We start from the raw sequence: 16,933 nt of genomic DNA, 5'->3' as shown, positions 1-16,933 counted from the left end.
AGAAGTTAGAGATGCTGCAGATGTAGCAGAATTACCAGAGGGCTCTCAGCCTGAAAGACCCAGGAAACAAATGGTAGATATTGCAGTACAAACAGACATCACCGCAGATCAGGCAGCGTCTTTCCTGGATCCTCAAGAAAGCAAACAAATGTTCGTGTGGCTGGTCCTGAACAAGCTCGTCATACGGACATTCAAAAAGGCAAAATTAGAAGGCACAGGAAACCCAGAAGTTATGCTTCAGTATCTCTTTGAAAAAACATGGCCTCAATTAAGAGATACAGATTTAGTTATCGACTCAGAAACGTTACTAAATCTCCACAAATCCATTTTCAAGAGCCTGTGCAAGAGGTGGGGATGTGCTGAAAAGCTGCTGACACACATGGCTTTAAAGAAGCCAGAAGTGGAAAACTGCATAGTCTCCTCTTTCCAAAGCTCCATAACAGCAGAGCCTAGCATCATGTCCGTCATCTTCTCATCTGTGACCAAATCCATCTTCAAGCTCTTTCCATCCAGGTATTGAAATAAGGTGGACAAGATTTCAAGTTTCAGGTTTTGCCTCTTCCAAGGTCCCACAGTGGCCAACAGTACCTCACATTTTATGGCAAAGGACTGTTGTCCACTGTGATGACATGGGTTTTCTCCAGGTGCTCTGGTTTCCCCACTAAAAATAAAAAATAAAAAATGTTAAAATATATATTTTTGTTTATTGTTATTATTTTCTCTTTAAATTTAATTCAGACTGAAGTTACATCTCCTCTCATGAATTTGTATGTGCACTGAAGTAGAATGAAACCAGTGTTTTCAAACATGTTTTTTCATGTAAAATTCACTTGAAGTTTTCATATTATAGTGATTTAATGATGTTATGCCAAGATGTTCAATTCATTTTTATAAAGGCAATTTACTCTATATACTCTTAATACTATAGCTTTATATTTAAAAAGTCACCCCATCTGTCATGAGGTGGATTTTTCCGTTTCCTGTCTGACTCTTATTTTGGTGTTCTAGTTTCCTGTGTTCCTTAGATTAGTTAGAGGTAGCTTTGTTTCTCGTTAAGTTGGTAGTTTTCACCTGTGTTAGTTAGGCTTCAGTTTTGTCCATATATACCCCCTGTGTTCCCTTTGTTCTCTGTTGGAGCATTAAAGTAATGTTTGTTTGCTTGTATGAAGAGAGGGATTTGTTTCTTATGCCGAGTGGCGTTTCCGTTTCTGCCTGCCCGCCGGGTGGCGGAGAATTTTCCTTTATGTTTGTTTGTGCCTGAACTCTGGGAAATAAACCTGCTTTTTGTCTTGCACTTGGTTCCTACCTTTCCTCCTTCAACATCACCAACACCAGTTTTATGACACCATCAGGAGGTTACTTAATATTGGTTTGGTGTTGGGATTTATTGTAGTAAATAAAGAATTAGTAAATAAAAACAGGCCATAGACATAGCCAGTCTGACCCACATCTGTCTGATCCACAAGGTGGCGATAAAGATGTTTGCCAACTGCCATTAAGCATCAGAAAAAGGACGACCTTTTCTGTGACTGGTGGGTTTCATTTCATTTTATGATGGTGTAGAAACTCATGGCAAGTATGTAATATGCTGTCTATGGAGAGTGCAGCTGCTCTGCTGTTCTTCTAAGGCAATACACCAATGTATACTTTCTATCTGGTCAGAAGAATTTAACTTTCATGTAGCATGCTAGGTTGTTAGTTTCCCAGCCGAAGGCAAAATGTTCATTTGGCCACCATAAATTTTGAGCAGGCTACACGAGGCCACATTAGTTCTGCTTGAACATGTTCATTTTACCTATGTTGTTAACTTTAAGCTTCCAAGGCTAATTGCCCAAACCTGTTTTGGGAAAAAATGCTATGACTACAACTTTGTTGATCCCAGAGGGAAATAGTTTGCTTTTGCAGTTGCTCTCATGTACTAAAGAAAAGTAGAAATTATAAATTAAGAAATGTATATAAAATACAAATCTAAAAAAAAAAAAAAGCAGTATATAAATGTAAAAATTATACAAAATTATACGAGTGTAGAAAATGTAAATGCCTGCTGTATATATGTAAGGTTACCACAGAAATTGTTTTTTTCTGCAACAGTAGAAACAGGAGAGTAAATGTGCTCATCATCGTCCTCAGCAGTGTCTGTTTTTTTTAAATATTAATTAAAGGAGTGTTAATATTTTAATACTCACAATAAAAATATCACCAGCTGATGATGTTATTCCTCTAAGTTAAGACCAAATAAGTGGCTAGTAAAAGCCTAACTTTCATTCAACAAGTCAAACACTCCTCCAACTTCATTTGAATTTGGTCAGTGTCTGGTTCATATGTTAACTGAAATCTTATAACAAATTTATCATATCAACTTCTAGTGATCTGTTAGTGCAGGTGTAACCTCAGTGGGTATCATTCATAAAAAAAAAAAAAAAAAAACTTTTATTATAATTTCCATTTAGCCAATGATGACACTTTGTAAAGTGTGTCAGCTAGTACAAGTTTTTTTTCTGTGATCACTGGAATTGAAATTATTAAATGTGGAACATTGTAGGACTATTTTTCATTGTACCTTGTATAAGGACACACAATGGTGAAGGGACAATAGGCCAATGTAGTGGTTGACATGGGATGACATATACTGTGTATGATCTGGGAATACTTGAGAGAATGACCTACAGTACATTATAGTATTCTCACAGAGAATATGTTGACAAGTTCAGGTCGCAATGTCATTGTAATTTTTTTTGTCAAAGTCATTTCAGACATGTTGAAATTTCAGATTCCTCATTTTCTGTACTTTCCTTGCATTTCTTTCTCACATCGAAACACAGATCTATTTAGTATGTTAATGCCTCTTTCTCTCACACTATTACTGCATCTTTAGTGTAAAATATTTCCATTTGCAAGGCTCCAGATATAGAAAACTTTACTCTAAAACATTTGAACTATTTTCTAATGTTGTCAGTTATCTTTTACATGAAGCTACAAATAAATTTTTACTTGGGAAAGATGCAGGCTTTTCTACAAACTAGTAATGATTTGTTACACATGTTAAATAAGGACAAATCAAATGGATGGCAGTTACACACAAAGAAGCATCTGCATAGGCCCATAAGAAGATATGCAGTAGGACAGTGTTTCCAGGATAAAGCATCTGTGGTATGATGTGTCAGCCTTGAGGAGGACAGACTGTTGGATCCAACAAACTGCACCCACCTTTTTGGCGCACTGTCTGCTTCTTGCCCCAAATCCAAGATGATCTGGACACAGAATTTAACTACAACCCAGGGACACTTCAACATGCAGACCGGCGACGCTGAGGATCAAACTGCCAACTAGACAGTCAGGAACCGACCAACTCTAACTCCTGAGCTAAAGCTGACCCTGTGGGACAGCCCCTGAAGGAAGGTCAAACTTTGGAGAAACTTTCCAAGAAAGCTTTGAGTGATTGAATTCTAATTCACCATCTGAATTATACTCTTGAGTGTCTGTCATCAGGCAGTAGTGTGACTGTGTCACCATGCAGCAACATATGAAGTCCATGAAGTTTTGGGACATTAATTAAGAATGAACGTCAGATTATTGTTCCAGCCTGTATGAAAGATCAGTCTGCAAAGATCTGAGCAGTGAAGGGAATGAGATAGACTTGTTGTCACACAAAAGAGAACAGCTAGTTGTGTCAAAGGTAAGTCCCTTTCAAAATTAAAACATCATTACCAATGTTCTTGTTAGGCACACACCTAACTTCTACAAATATATTCTTCATTGCAGAGCAAAATTGCATGTACAGTGCTTCATATTTTTCTGGTGAATTCATTTGTTCACAGGTTTTGATGTGGTTAACAAGGAGCTGCAGAGGCATAGTTAATCCATAAGCAGCACTGTGAGGAAGAGGTGTGGTGTCATTTTGTTCTTGAAAAGAGTGTGAGATGTGCTCCCTATTGTTAGTGACCATTCTCAGCATCTTAGCTGTGCACCGCGCATCAGAGATGGGATCCTCTGTCTGCTGCCACCTTGAATGTAGAACATGCATTATTACAGGAGTGAAACAAAAGACTGTTGCAACTAAGAATTTGTCACAACATACATAAAGATGATTTTAAAAATGGCAATAAAAATGTAAACTGTCTTGTTGAAGGGTACCTCTGTGTGAGTTTAACATTCAGCAGAAAATTCAGCCATTGTCAAGTTTAATTCATGGAATGAATACAGGACTGTTGTAGTTTAATTTGAAAAATCAGCCATTATTTCATCTCTTCAAAAATGCAATCCTTAGCAAATAATACAAAAGCGATTGTTGAGGGGCACACATGCTCAAAATTTGTAAGCAGATGATGAAAGGTGAAAAAATACAGCAAAGAAATTGATCTGTGACTTGGTGTGGAACAAAAGATCAAGTGACAGGAAATGACTTACACTTAACTTCTCAAGCCTCTGTTTCTGGTATAACTGGGCAGTGACAGACGAAGTACTAAAAGTATAATCACAGTGTAGCTCAAGTATAAGTGAAAGTCCTTGTCCTGCATAGGTAAGTAAAAAAACAAAAGCATTAACAGAAATTTTATTTGAAGTGCTCATTATGTAGAATGGCCCAGTTGAAAACAATATTATATCTATATCTATATTATTGGATTATAATTATTGTTTTAATAAAGTATTACTATCAAATGTTACAGCTAATTTAAACTGAGGGGTGAGCTAATAAAAAAAGCAACACATCACAATATACTATTCAATTATATTTTGTATTTACAATCTGCATCTCCAAATTAGTAAATGAAAGCCCTCAATTGTGTTGGAGTGCAAAGAACAATATTTCCCTCTGTACTGCAGTGGAATAAAAGACATATAAAATGGAAATACACAGTATCTCAAAACTTTGCATTTCATATGCATTTAAGAAAAACCTTAATTGTACTTAATGACTAAAAATATAAAATAAAAGTAGTTGACAAAAAAATTACATAAAATTCATTCTGCCTAGAATGTAGGTGTACAAGTGGAAGGTAATAGAAAAGAACAAGCATATCAGCACTATTTAAATACAGCTCCAGAATTAACACTTGTCTTCCACTATGTCAAAAAATACTTGGTTTTAAAAGGGATTAACTGTAAGATTTCATTTGTTTCAAAAAGAATTGAGAAAATAAATTGAAAAAAAAAAACAAACTTAAATGCAAGAGTTAGAATCTAGTTACAATACTCTTCACTCTTCCTTCACTGATCTTTCTTCCAGTTTCACTGCCACTGTTTTTCACTTTTTCAATGTTCATTTTTTTCCCGTTTCAGTTTCAGCAGTAACACAACATTCTCATGCAGCTAGGTATTATAGGGCTCAATCCTCACTGGTAAGAAGCTTTTGAGCTGTGTCTTCTCATTGGCTGGGTGCTTTTGGAGAGATCCACACTCGTAATCAGAAGTTGTACAACTAAAAATATATTCCCTTCATCAGTCCTTTTATTTGCAGCACTCCTAACAGAAGCAGATTGCCATATTTGCCATTAAATAAGATAAAGAAGACCAGAACAAATAGTCTGTGTTTCCATTGGCTATTGAATATACAGTGTATATGGATGTAGGCTGCTGTTAAGGGATGGGATGCATGATTGTTAACTGTACACTCTTTGTTTTGGCCTTCACTGTAAGCTAACATTAATTAACATGATCATTTAGCCAGCTTTGCTAAGAGACGACAATGTCAGCTGAACTTGTTTGTTGGTAGCATTATTCATTAGAGAATATGATTCTCTGCACAGCTGATTCACACATCACACAATCTTTCTTTCACTTCACCAGAGCAGCGTGACGGAAGGGCACTGGATTGAGGCTGGTCACACAGTACCCTCTCAGTACCCTAAAAAAAATGCAAGAAGGCCAGTTAGCTGAGTGTGATTGGCTAACTCTAACCCTAAGCTAAACCACCAGCCAATCTGTTTCACTGGCACATTTGAATAACGAGACTAGAAATCCATGACAGTATGACATACAATTGATTTAGCTTCCATTTAAATTTTTAATCAAATGAATCCAAACAAAATCAGCGAATGCAGAAAGCATGTTCAAAATGGCATGACTAAACTGTGAATTGGATGGTTAATAAACCTGCCAAAAAAAAAAAAAAAGAATCTGATCAGGGCTGAAACTAAACCTGTAACTAAGAAATATACAAACGTTATATATGTTATATCAACAGCTCATTACAACACTAACATTTTAGGGCACTCACCATCACTACTGCTATCTACTGGATCATGTCAGAGTGGCTTTCAATGGCAGCAAGCTGGTATCTCATAAACCAAGGCAGTGGTACCAAAGTGGTGGACCAACTAACCAAGATGTTGATGTTGAAGGAATTTAATACAGCAAACATCTGGTTACAAAGTCTACTATTTTAAACTAGGAATATTTGTTTAAAAAGCCTAGTTTGCTGTTTCATAACTTTTTCTTTATAACAAATGTTGCTCTGGGGTCTGGCATACTATAATGCAAGGTAAGTAATTTAATTTAAAACCCTTGACACTAACAAGTTGCTTTAACTAATGGCTACTATTGAGTGAGTCACTTATCACTGCATGTCTTTGATAAGTGCCAACCTGGAGTATAATTAAAGGTTTGAGAGGTGGTCTGGAGCAGTCTGCTGTACATGTTTTGGCTGGTCTTGTCATCCTAGAAGGCTCTAATGATCTGTCCGGAATTGTGATTGATGAAGCACTTAGCATCGAATCAAAGCATAAGGAACGCTTGCTGCTTGGTAAGCTGTTTGCAAACTAACAGCCACTGTATGATACAAGTCTATTACGGAGGTGTCCTTGATGTGAATTAATGACCTCCATGTCAACATTAGAAGCAGAACCTTAAGCACTTTAAAAGTCAGCTGACATGGCTCAGCAGGTGTATATAAGCTATAAGCAGCTGGGGTCAGTGAATTGTGCTATTGCTCGATAAGATGCAGGAATCAGTGTCTTTGTTTTATTTTTTTTCATATTTATATTCATGAACACTGCAGTCATTACACCCTGAATGGTTTACTGTTTAATGATGATACAGCCCTTTTATAGAATTTCAAATATAACCTTATTTCCAACAAATGAGTATCTTTATTTCTCTATTAAATACACACAGTTATTCCACACAGCTGTGCACACAGGTGTGACCATCTGGCTGATGCCTCTGAGCTCTCATCACTATGAAGCTATTTTTAAAATATCAGTCTTTTGCAGATTAAAAAGACACTTTTTTGAATTTCTGCAGCCAAGACATCATCCAGCAGCCAATGAGGGTTTTAGTGTTATATTTCTGGCTCAAATGCAGGGATCCTGTGGGAGTGATCCATCCTATATAGCCGGCGATAATGTACAGAAAACAACCCACTCAAGCCTTTTACATATTGAACAGGAAAAGAACAATGAACATAAATCTAAAGAAACCAGGGCCCTGTAAACTGTCATGTTTCCCAAAATACATGTTGGATTATCACAAGGCTCAGGAACAGAAGAACCGTGCACATAAATGTGTGTTTCGCATGCATACATACAGGTTCTTTGCTTTTTTCCTTTGTGATTACTTATTCATTTGTTTGTCGATTTATTTTTCATTGCCTCAGGTGCAGAGGGCATGTATTTGATGCGCTCCCGTGGCAGTGTTTTACTAGAGGGGAGGAAGGTTGCTATTGCATTCAGGTCAAAGGGAGGAGAATGAGACATGTCTGCTTATTTGCGGCTGCATCGTAAAATCTTCTGATTAATCCTTTGAGGAAATAAAAAGAAAAGAATATAAAAAAACTAGGGTGAGATTGGGGCTATGAATGCAGAAATCTCTGTAAAAATAGTCAGTGTAGCCATGTAAGATAGAGGGCAAAATGAAGCACAACTTCCACATACTGATGCTCCTTAAAGAGCTCTGAAAAGTTACCCTATTGCTATTCTGCAGATGGGGGAACTCAGTAAGCAGCAATTAGCACTGTTGCCTCACGGCAAAAGGATTCTGGCCTCAAACCTGCAGCCAATCAGAGCCTTTCTGGGTAGAGTGTGCAAGTTCTCCCCATATCTGCCTGGTTTTCACCAGGTACTCTGACTTCCACACACAGTCCCTTTATGTGTCAGCCCTGTGATAGACAGGCCATCTGTCCAGGGTAATGTTTTACAAAAGATGGGGATCATGACCTGGTTCCAGTTTAGAAATGGTTCCAAATTTTCCAATTACTCTGAATCGCAAGCTCCTTCCTTATCAGCTTATCATGTTTTTCTGACAGTTGCGTAACTGTCATGACCTCAAACTTTGCAGCTTCACTGGTGGACACTTAAAATAAGAAGGGAGTTACGGCAGAGCAGGAGAGGTGGTACAAAACCTGGCTTAATTTCATGAATAAATATGACAGTGCCGGCGTCAGCTGGGATTGGCTTCAGCCCTCTTATGACCCTCAACAGGATATGAGGTAGAGATAATAGGATGGATGTTCTGCAGGAGAAGGAATGTCAATAGAGTCGCTGGAGCAGTGTTTCACTGCTACTCCTTTTACACTTTTTACAACCAGCTTTCTCACTCTAACCTTTTCATTTATTGTCAAAAGCCAAATTAAAGTTGTTATAGAGTTCAGGACACCTAAAGGGATCACAAGAAAAATCTTAGCCATCAGAGAAATAAGGGAATAAGGGAACAATGAAAAACATATTTTTTAAAATGCCAGTCTAGGCTCATGAGTGCATTATGAAGCACAGATCCCTTAAAATACCATTAATTAGTCCACAATGGCTCAGTTTCAGAAAAAGAAAAGCTATGTCAACATAATCTAAATAATTAAAACTGATAAGCATAAAATAAACCTACATTGTTGTTATATCACCTTACTTTTTAACGTAAGTGACATTAAGGATATCCCTAAAACAAAATAAATGAACTAACTTGGGGAAGATCACTACTTACACGAAAAGGTTGGGAACCAATGCTTCATACCACCAAACACTCAAAGGTATAAATGAAATCCACCAGCATTATATTTGTGGTCTTTTTCATTTAAGACCTAAGATGACATGTCTTCTTATTTCGTATCACACCAGGCACTCTCCATGTGTCTGAGTGCTGACACAACATATACATGTTGACTTTGTGTCTGTTGTTGAGGCTCCAGCCTCTTTTCTCCCTCAATCCTCCCCAGCAGTCTTGTCTATTTAAATCAAGAGCTGGTGGAAGAGTGCCAGAAGGCATTCACTCTGGAATATGAAATCTACTCTCCTTTGGGTGTACAATAGACCCCTGAGTCCCTGCACTGATTCCTCTACAGCCAAACAACAACAGTGCACAGCCATGGCAGAAAGCATCACACCAATGGCTTATAGCAGCCTGGGCCCAAAGGAGCCAAGTGTCACGCAACTGCTATTCTGAGCTGTAGCAGAAAGTGGCAAGAGGGACCAGACAAAAGCATAAAGATCTCGCTAAGCCCCCTTGAAGTCTGTCAGTCTATTTGCCTGGCTTTCTCTGAGCTGGGACTGCAACTAACATTGGATGCTTAGTGTCTCGTTTTTTTCGTCTTCTTTTTCTGCACTTGGGGTGGGAGATACCAGGGTGACATTTTTAATCTGCTACTTTCTCAGTGTCATCCCTCATCACTGCTGGATTCCATTGTTTCAAGCTCTCTGGAAACCCGCTCGAAGTGTGGACATCATTCTTATTTTTAGAACATTAATTTGTGTTACACAAATTAAGTATGCTACACAAGTGACATGGGGCAGCTTCCTATTGCTAATTCATTTCAGAGCAGCCCTAGTGTGTTGCTCACATTTGCAGGCAAGTACCAAGATGTAAAGATAAAGTGTGTTCAAAGGAATTTAACTGACTTCAGAGGAAACGATAACATCAGCTCAGTCCCCCTGAAGTCCTCTGGAAAGTGAACAACTAATCCCTTGGGTTGGTTACTAATCCACCAGCCTTTGTGGCAGCTCAGACAGGTAAATAAGTAAAATGGAAGGAGAGGAAGGAAAGCAGCAAGGAAATAAACAACTAGAAATACTAGATTCTTATGCATTTAGCACATGAATACAACAGGCACACAGGGGTCGGAAAATTTTACAACTTATGTGCCAAATTCTTGTTTTCAATGCTTAATCAGAATGCAGGAAGAGAAAATACTATTCAAGAAGTATTCAGAGAGTGGTATGAAAACAGAAATGGTAGGTTTAATCAGTCAACAAAATAAGTTGCATGTCTAAGCTCATAAAATAGAATCTAGTATGTTAAACTTGCCACTTAATGGACTATGAGACTAAAACATGGAGTAGAGCTGCAGCAAAAAGAGACTCCCATCACTCCTTTGTGGCTGATGTACATTTATGTTGGTCAGAATTTAATTCAGGTGTCAGGTGTGAAATCTTCTCTGCCTGCTGGAAATTACTAAAGAAAGTACAGCAAGTACTAGCACTTCACAAACAGCAGTGAGCCAGTCATCTATCTACAGAAAGCTGGGCCTCTCAGTCCCTTTGGTATCATAAAGTGGCACAGAACAGCCAGGTTGTGCTGTGTACAGTTTATGGATGTTACTCTGCAGGATTTGTGGGGGTATAGAGGTTCAAACTGTCTTAATACTTTTATCCATTCATGCTTTTGGGGGCTGTTAATGTATGAAGATGCAGATTCTGGCTTTATGCTATTTTTTTGCATTGTGAGCTCACTGAAAGCAAGACTCTGTAACTTTTTAAAATAATACATACCTTAGTATTTACAAAGGAATATTTGAATTAATCTGCAATGAAATACTCTCTTACTTGGTACCATAGACTCAGGAGCTTTATGGTGGCTAATATAGTGTTAGAATGCACTACATAATCAGTATCAGAGTCTTCTTTGCTTTTCTTCTCTACAATTTAGCTCAATTTTAATTGCCACATGTGAAAATAGATCCCACACCTCAGCAAAGTTTGGGACATGTAATTTAAAAGTTTTATTCAGTCTCATTTACTACAAAAAATTAGTTGGCTTGTTTGGTTTATTTAGACACCAAGTGGTGGGTCCTGCTTCCATCCTTCTCTCAACACCACCACGTAACAACCACTACCACTACCACTACTAATGATAATAATAATAATATTGAATATTGAATGTATAACTGTAAAGAATATGTCATATCTTTTGCTTGAAATATTTAAGTTTACTTCAGACTTTGCTAACATGATCCACATCACACGATCAAGTGATATTTAAATTATACATAAGATATATAAGCATTTTGTATTTATTATTAAGTTCTAATACCTAGATTGAAAAGAAATGTCTATCTCTGAAGCTGTATTATTTCAACCAATTGCAGATACCAATAGAAAGAAAGTTCTAGAAAGTTCTCAAAGCAAGAAGCAGTAAGTTAGACTTCTGAATAAAGAGAAATGAATTTCCTGAAACAAGTTTGAACAAAAGAAAAGATAAAAAACACTGATGGACCTGTGGGCTGAGGCAGGCGTGTGTTCAGTTGTCATAGAAACTGCTTACACTTTTATAAAGTCACACTTAGCATTAGATTCTTGAGTTCATGCTTTTTTGGTTTGTGTGGAGGTCAGTGATTCACTTGATATAAATTGATCTTAGTGGTATCTAAATTTACATTAACTGAAATTCTTTTAACAATCATATGTAGGATTCATATCAAAAAGAAAACAAATACTTGATTTGAGCTTTAGTCGGGCTACACAGTGTCTGAGTGGTTAGCACTGTTGCCTCACACTAAGAAGGTTCCTTGTTAGAAACCCATCAGGGACCTTTCTGTGGGGAGTTTGCATGTTCTCCCTGTGCTTGTGTGGGTTTTCTCCAGGTACTCTGGTTTCCTCCCACAGTCCAAAAACATGTATGTCAGGTTGATTGGTGACTCTAAATTGCCCATAGGAGTGAGTGTGAGTGTGTGAGGTTGTTTGTCTCTATGTGGCCCTGTGATGGACTGGTGACCTGTCCAGGGTGGACCCCTGTCTTTCACCCAGAGAGAGCTGGGACAGGCTCCAGCAGATCCCTGTGACCTCAAATAGGACTAAACGGGTATAGATGATCGATGAGATTTAGTTAGTGCAGCTGTCAGAATCACACCACTTGTTGGCCACAACAATCATTCATGAGATAAATAAGCCAAATGTTTAGATAGAAATCACCAACTTTAAAGAAATAATATTAGGTCTTTTCCTGTGAAATGTTAATGTCATTTTGTTATTGTCTGTGTCCATCTGACATGATAGTGACTTGTTTTACACCCAGTCAAAGAAAACCTTTATATTTACTGTTGTAACCAACCAGTGTTGGTACATTATTGTCTTAAATTATTCTCCTGGTGCATGTTCTCACTAGGACTTTATGACAATGGCTTGAAATAATTTGCTCCAAATCCACCCAAGAGAGTGTTTTCATCTCAGCCAGAATACATTATTTAGTTTGACCTCCCCTGGCAGAAACCAAGGGGTCAGCATTATCATGCATATAAACATGTTGTTCATTTATGCTCATCTGCACATAGTTCGCTGATTTAGAAATTGGGAGCACTTTGCTCACACATACACACACAATTTTAATGAGTTTACCATCTCAGCCAAAAAGAGAAATGTGTGTGTGAGTGGTGGCTGCGAATGAAGGGTTGTAACTGGTCAACTTGAACACAGCCTTGTTAAAAAGTCAATTACTGAGAAACAAAGAATGAAAAGGGGAAAGAATTGTTTCTCCTCACAGCTGTTTTCACTTGCAAGGCAGTGATGAGCTTTAGAGAACGAGTACAAGGATTATTTATAGGCAAAGCCTGTTTCTCTGAAGGGAAAGACGTCTGAGTCCAAGATTATGACTTTTTTTCTGTGCAATTCAACATCAAACCAGCTGTCACAATTTACAATTTCATGCTTGCTCTGCGATCTTCTCCAGTCCTCTTGAGGAAAGAGTTCATAACTGGCAGGTTTTTGAACTGTGCGGCTGTGGAGATAATCTGCAACAAACATACAATTTAGCTACTTGAAGATTTGTGTACTGCACTTTAGTTTTAAGCAACTAGTAGCATCCACTTTCACATTTTCAGAGGCAGGGAGTATAACTAAAGGTCAACTTGGACTGATTCATAACATGTAATAAATCTCTCCGTCCTTCTCAGCCTGTAGACACAAGTTCTGTGTGAGTGGAAAAAAGTTTTCGTTTTTTATTTATTTTTTGCTCTATAATGCAACCACAGGGGGCACAATCCAGTGTCTTCATGTGCCGGTCCCAAGTCCGGGTAAATGCAGAGGGTTGTGTCAGGAAGGGCATCTGACGTAAAATCTAAGCCAAATCAAACATGCGAATCACAAATATGACTTCCATACCGGATCGGTCGCAGCCTGGGTTAACAACGACTGCCACTGGTGCTGTTGACTTACAGGGTGCCAGTGGAAATTGGACTATTGCTGGTCGAAGAAGGAGAGGAGGAAGACGCGTTCATAGGCAAAGAGAGAAGAGGAAGGGCAGGAGTGTAGGACTTAGAGTAGGGACTTTGAATGTAGGGACTTTGTCAGGGAAAACTAGAGAGTTGGCTGATATGATGGAGAGAAGAAAGGTGGATATCTTGTGTGTTCAGGAGACCAGGTGGAAAGGTAGCAAGGCCTATAGATTAGGAGCAGGCTTCAAGCTGTTTTATCATGGTGTGGATGGAAAGAGGAATGGAGTAGGAGTTATCCTGAAGGAGCATTTTACTAGGAATGTTCTGGAGGTGAAGAGAGTGTCAGATAGGGGGATGAGTCTGAAGGATGAAGGATGGAAATGGCTGTAGTGAACACATTTTTACCAGAAAAGGGAGGAGCATAGGGTGACATATAAGAGTGGAGGCAGGAGCACACAAGTTGATTACATCTTATGCAGACGTTTCAACCTGAAAGAGATCAGTGACTGCAAAGTAGTGGCTGGGGAGAGTGTAGCCAGACAGCATAGGGTGGTGGTGTGTAGGATGACTCTGGTGGTGAGGAAGATGAAGAGGACAAGGGCAGAGCAGAGGACCAGGTGGTGGAAGTTGAAAAAGAAAGAGTGTTGTGTGGCTTTCAGGGAGGAGCTGAAACAGGCTCTGGGAGGTCAGGAGGTTCTTCCAGATGACTGGACACTTACGGCTAAAGTGATCAGGGAGACAAGTAGGAGGGTACTTGGTGTGTCATCTGGAAAGAGGAAAGCAGATCAGGAGACTTGGTGGTGGAATGAAGAAGTTCAGGAGTGTGTTAAGAGGAAAAGGTTAGCTAAGAAGAAGTGGGACACTAAGAGGACAGAAGAGAACAGACAGGAGTACAGGGAGATGCAGCGTAAGGTGAAGGTGGAGGTGACAAAGGCCAAACAAAGGGCGTATGAGGATTTGTATGATAGGTTGGACACTAAGGAGGGAGAGGTGGATTTGTACAAGTTGGTCCTGACGACATACCTGTGGAGGTATGGAAGTGTTTAGGAGAGGTGGCAGTAGAGTTTTTGACTGGGCTACTTAACAAGATCTTGGAGAGTGAGAGGATGCCTGAGGAATGGAGGAGAAGTGTACTGGTGCCCATCTTTAAGAACAAGGGAGACATGCAGAGTTGTGGAAACTACAGAGGAATAAAGCTGATGAGTCACACAATGAAGTTATGGGAAAGAGTAGTGGAGGCTAGGCTGAGGTCAGAAGTGAGTATTTGTGAGCAGCAATATGGTTTCATGCCAAGAAAGAGAACCACAGATGCAATATTTGCTTTGAGAATGCTGATGGAGAAGTACAGAGAAGGCCAGAAGAAGCTGCATTGTGTCTTTGTAGAGTTGGAAAAAGTGTATGACAGGGTGCCGAGAGAGGAGCTGTGGTTTAGTATGAGGAAGCCTGGACTGGCAGAGAAGTATGTTCGAGTGGTGCAGGACATGTATGAGAGCTGTAAGACAGTGGTGAGGTGTGCTGTAGGGGTGACAGAGGAGTTCAAGGTGGAGGTGGGACTGCACCAAGGATTGGCTTTGAGCCCCTTCTTGTTTGCTGTGGTGATGGACAGACTGACAGATGAGGTTAGACAGGAATCTCCGTGGACCATGATGTTTGCAGATGACATTGTCATCTGTAGTGAGAGCAGGGAGCAGGTGGAGGAAAATCTAGAGAGGTGGAGGTTTGCTCTGGAAAGGAGAGGAATGAAGCTTAGCTGCTCTATGGTTTAGAGACAGTGGCACTGAGAAAAAGACAGGAGGCAGAGCTGGAGGTAGCAGAGCTGAAGATGTTGAGGTTCTCTCTGGGAGTGATGAGGATGGATAGGATCAGGAATGAGGACCTCAGAGGGACAGCTCATGTTAGATGTTTTGGAGAAAAAGCCAGGGAAGCCAGATTGAGATGGTTTGGACATGTTCAGAGGAGGGACAGTGAATACATTGGTAAAAGGATGCTGAGGTTAGAGCTGCCAGGAAGGAGGCCTAGAGGAAGACCAAGGAGGAGGTTCTTGGATGTAATGAAGGAGGACATGAGCATAGTTGGTGTGGGTGAGGAGGAAGGGAGCAGACGAAAGGAAAAGAAAAAGATTTATTTAAGATTTAAGATTTATTTTTAGCTCTATATGTAATGTTTACAAATGTATTTCTCAAGGTGCGCCAATAATTCTTAAGTATTTGGCAATCATTTGGATTGGCATTCCTCCCTTCAATATTTGAACTTTGCAGAAAATCCATGTCCCATATGACAGAAACAAAAGTGACTTCATCCCAGCTCTGCTCTGTTTCCTTCTGCAGATAAAATTTTGACTCAGCTGTAATTGCTGGCCTCTGGATGTGTACAGGGAGGCTGCTCCACTTTATGGGCAGAGAGGGCACTAGCAAGACATCTTTGTTTATTACACACTGCTCTGTGGCCTGTACTCAGTTAGAGCCTTACTTATTCTGCTTTGAAGTTTTGATGAGATAGAACAGACTAAAGCTGCTGATCTAATGCTGACCCAATTTTAATTTAGATTTTTATTTAGCAGACCATAAACAATTGCCAGTGAACACATAGTAAAGTTTTTTAATTTTAGTCTATTGCTTGATCTGAGCTTTTAATGACAAAGAAGGCAGTTATCCAAGGATACAAAACAATGGTACATAAAGCAGCATTTATGTATCCTTTGAAAAAGCCACTGGAGAAAGGTGGCTTTGTAACTTACTCGTCCTGTAATGCTGGGGCTTTCTTAACCCTCTACTGAAACTCAGTAGGGGCATAAGAGATTAAGCAGTGCACTGTTAGCACTTAGTAAATATTGCTTAGTGTTGTTTCATACTTCAATAATCACAGTATATTATACAGTTATTGAAGAATGCTTGTTTTAATTTCTGAGCTGAACAAACAAGTACAATCAACATCCTTCTGTTAGCACTTTGTTTAATAAGAATCCAAGAGTTGCATCCACATTTCCCTCACTTGTGTGTTTTCCTTATAGTCCAGCACATAAGATACATGGAAAAGAACCAAGAAGAAACTACACTACTACTAGATGCGTCAAAAAGCGTTTTAACTGACATGAGACATCCTTTCCTCCGATTCTTAATGTGAAGCTTCCAATCACAAACTGATTCCCAATAAAGGGACGTGTCAATCTGTAACAGACTTCCTCAAAGGATGCACTCATGTAGCCTCGGTTAGATCTCCACCAGATAGTCTTCTCGCTCTTCAGAGTTTTGGGATGTCCTTCATCATGGCAGATAGGGACGACTTCTAGGTCTACTGAGGACTAAGGAACAATCAACAATGTAAGACAACTGGGATTCACACATGGTGTCACTGATGATCTGTAAACCTACTTACTATGACAGATGAGGTAGATGGGTACATTTTTGTTGTTGTGGGACTGAACCTATTATAAGTTAATGTGGACCATGTTTTCGAAATGTATGGTATACTCTGGTGTATTCCCTGACTTGTAAATTAGTGTTAATGTTAGTGTGCTGAAATCAGTGGCCATGTCTCACTGAGGCTTCCTGGTATTTTGGGGGAAAGTGCTTCTAATTTCTA

The sequence above is a fragment of the Mastacembelus armatus genome, chromosome 15, assembly GCF_900324485.2.
Source record: "Mastacembelus armatus chromosome 15, fMasArm1.2, whole genome shotgun sequence".
NCBI classification, from domain to species: Eukaryota; Metazoa; Chordata; class Actinopteri; order Synbranchiformes; family Mastacembelidae; genus Mastacembelus; species Mastacembelus armatus.
Note: the sequence above shows the minus strand (reverse complement) of the source record.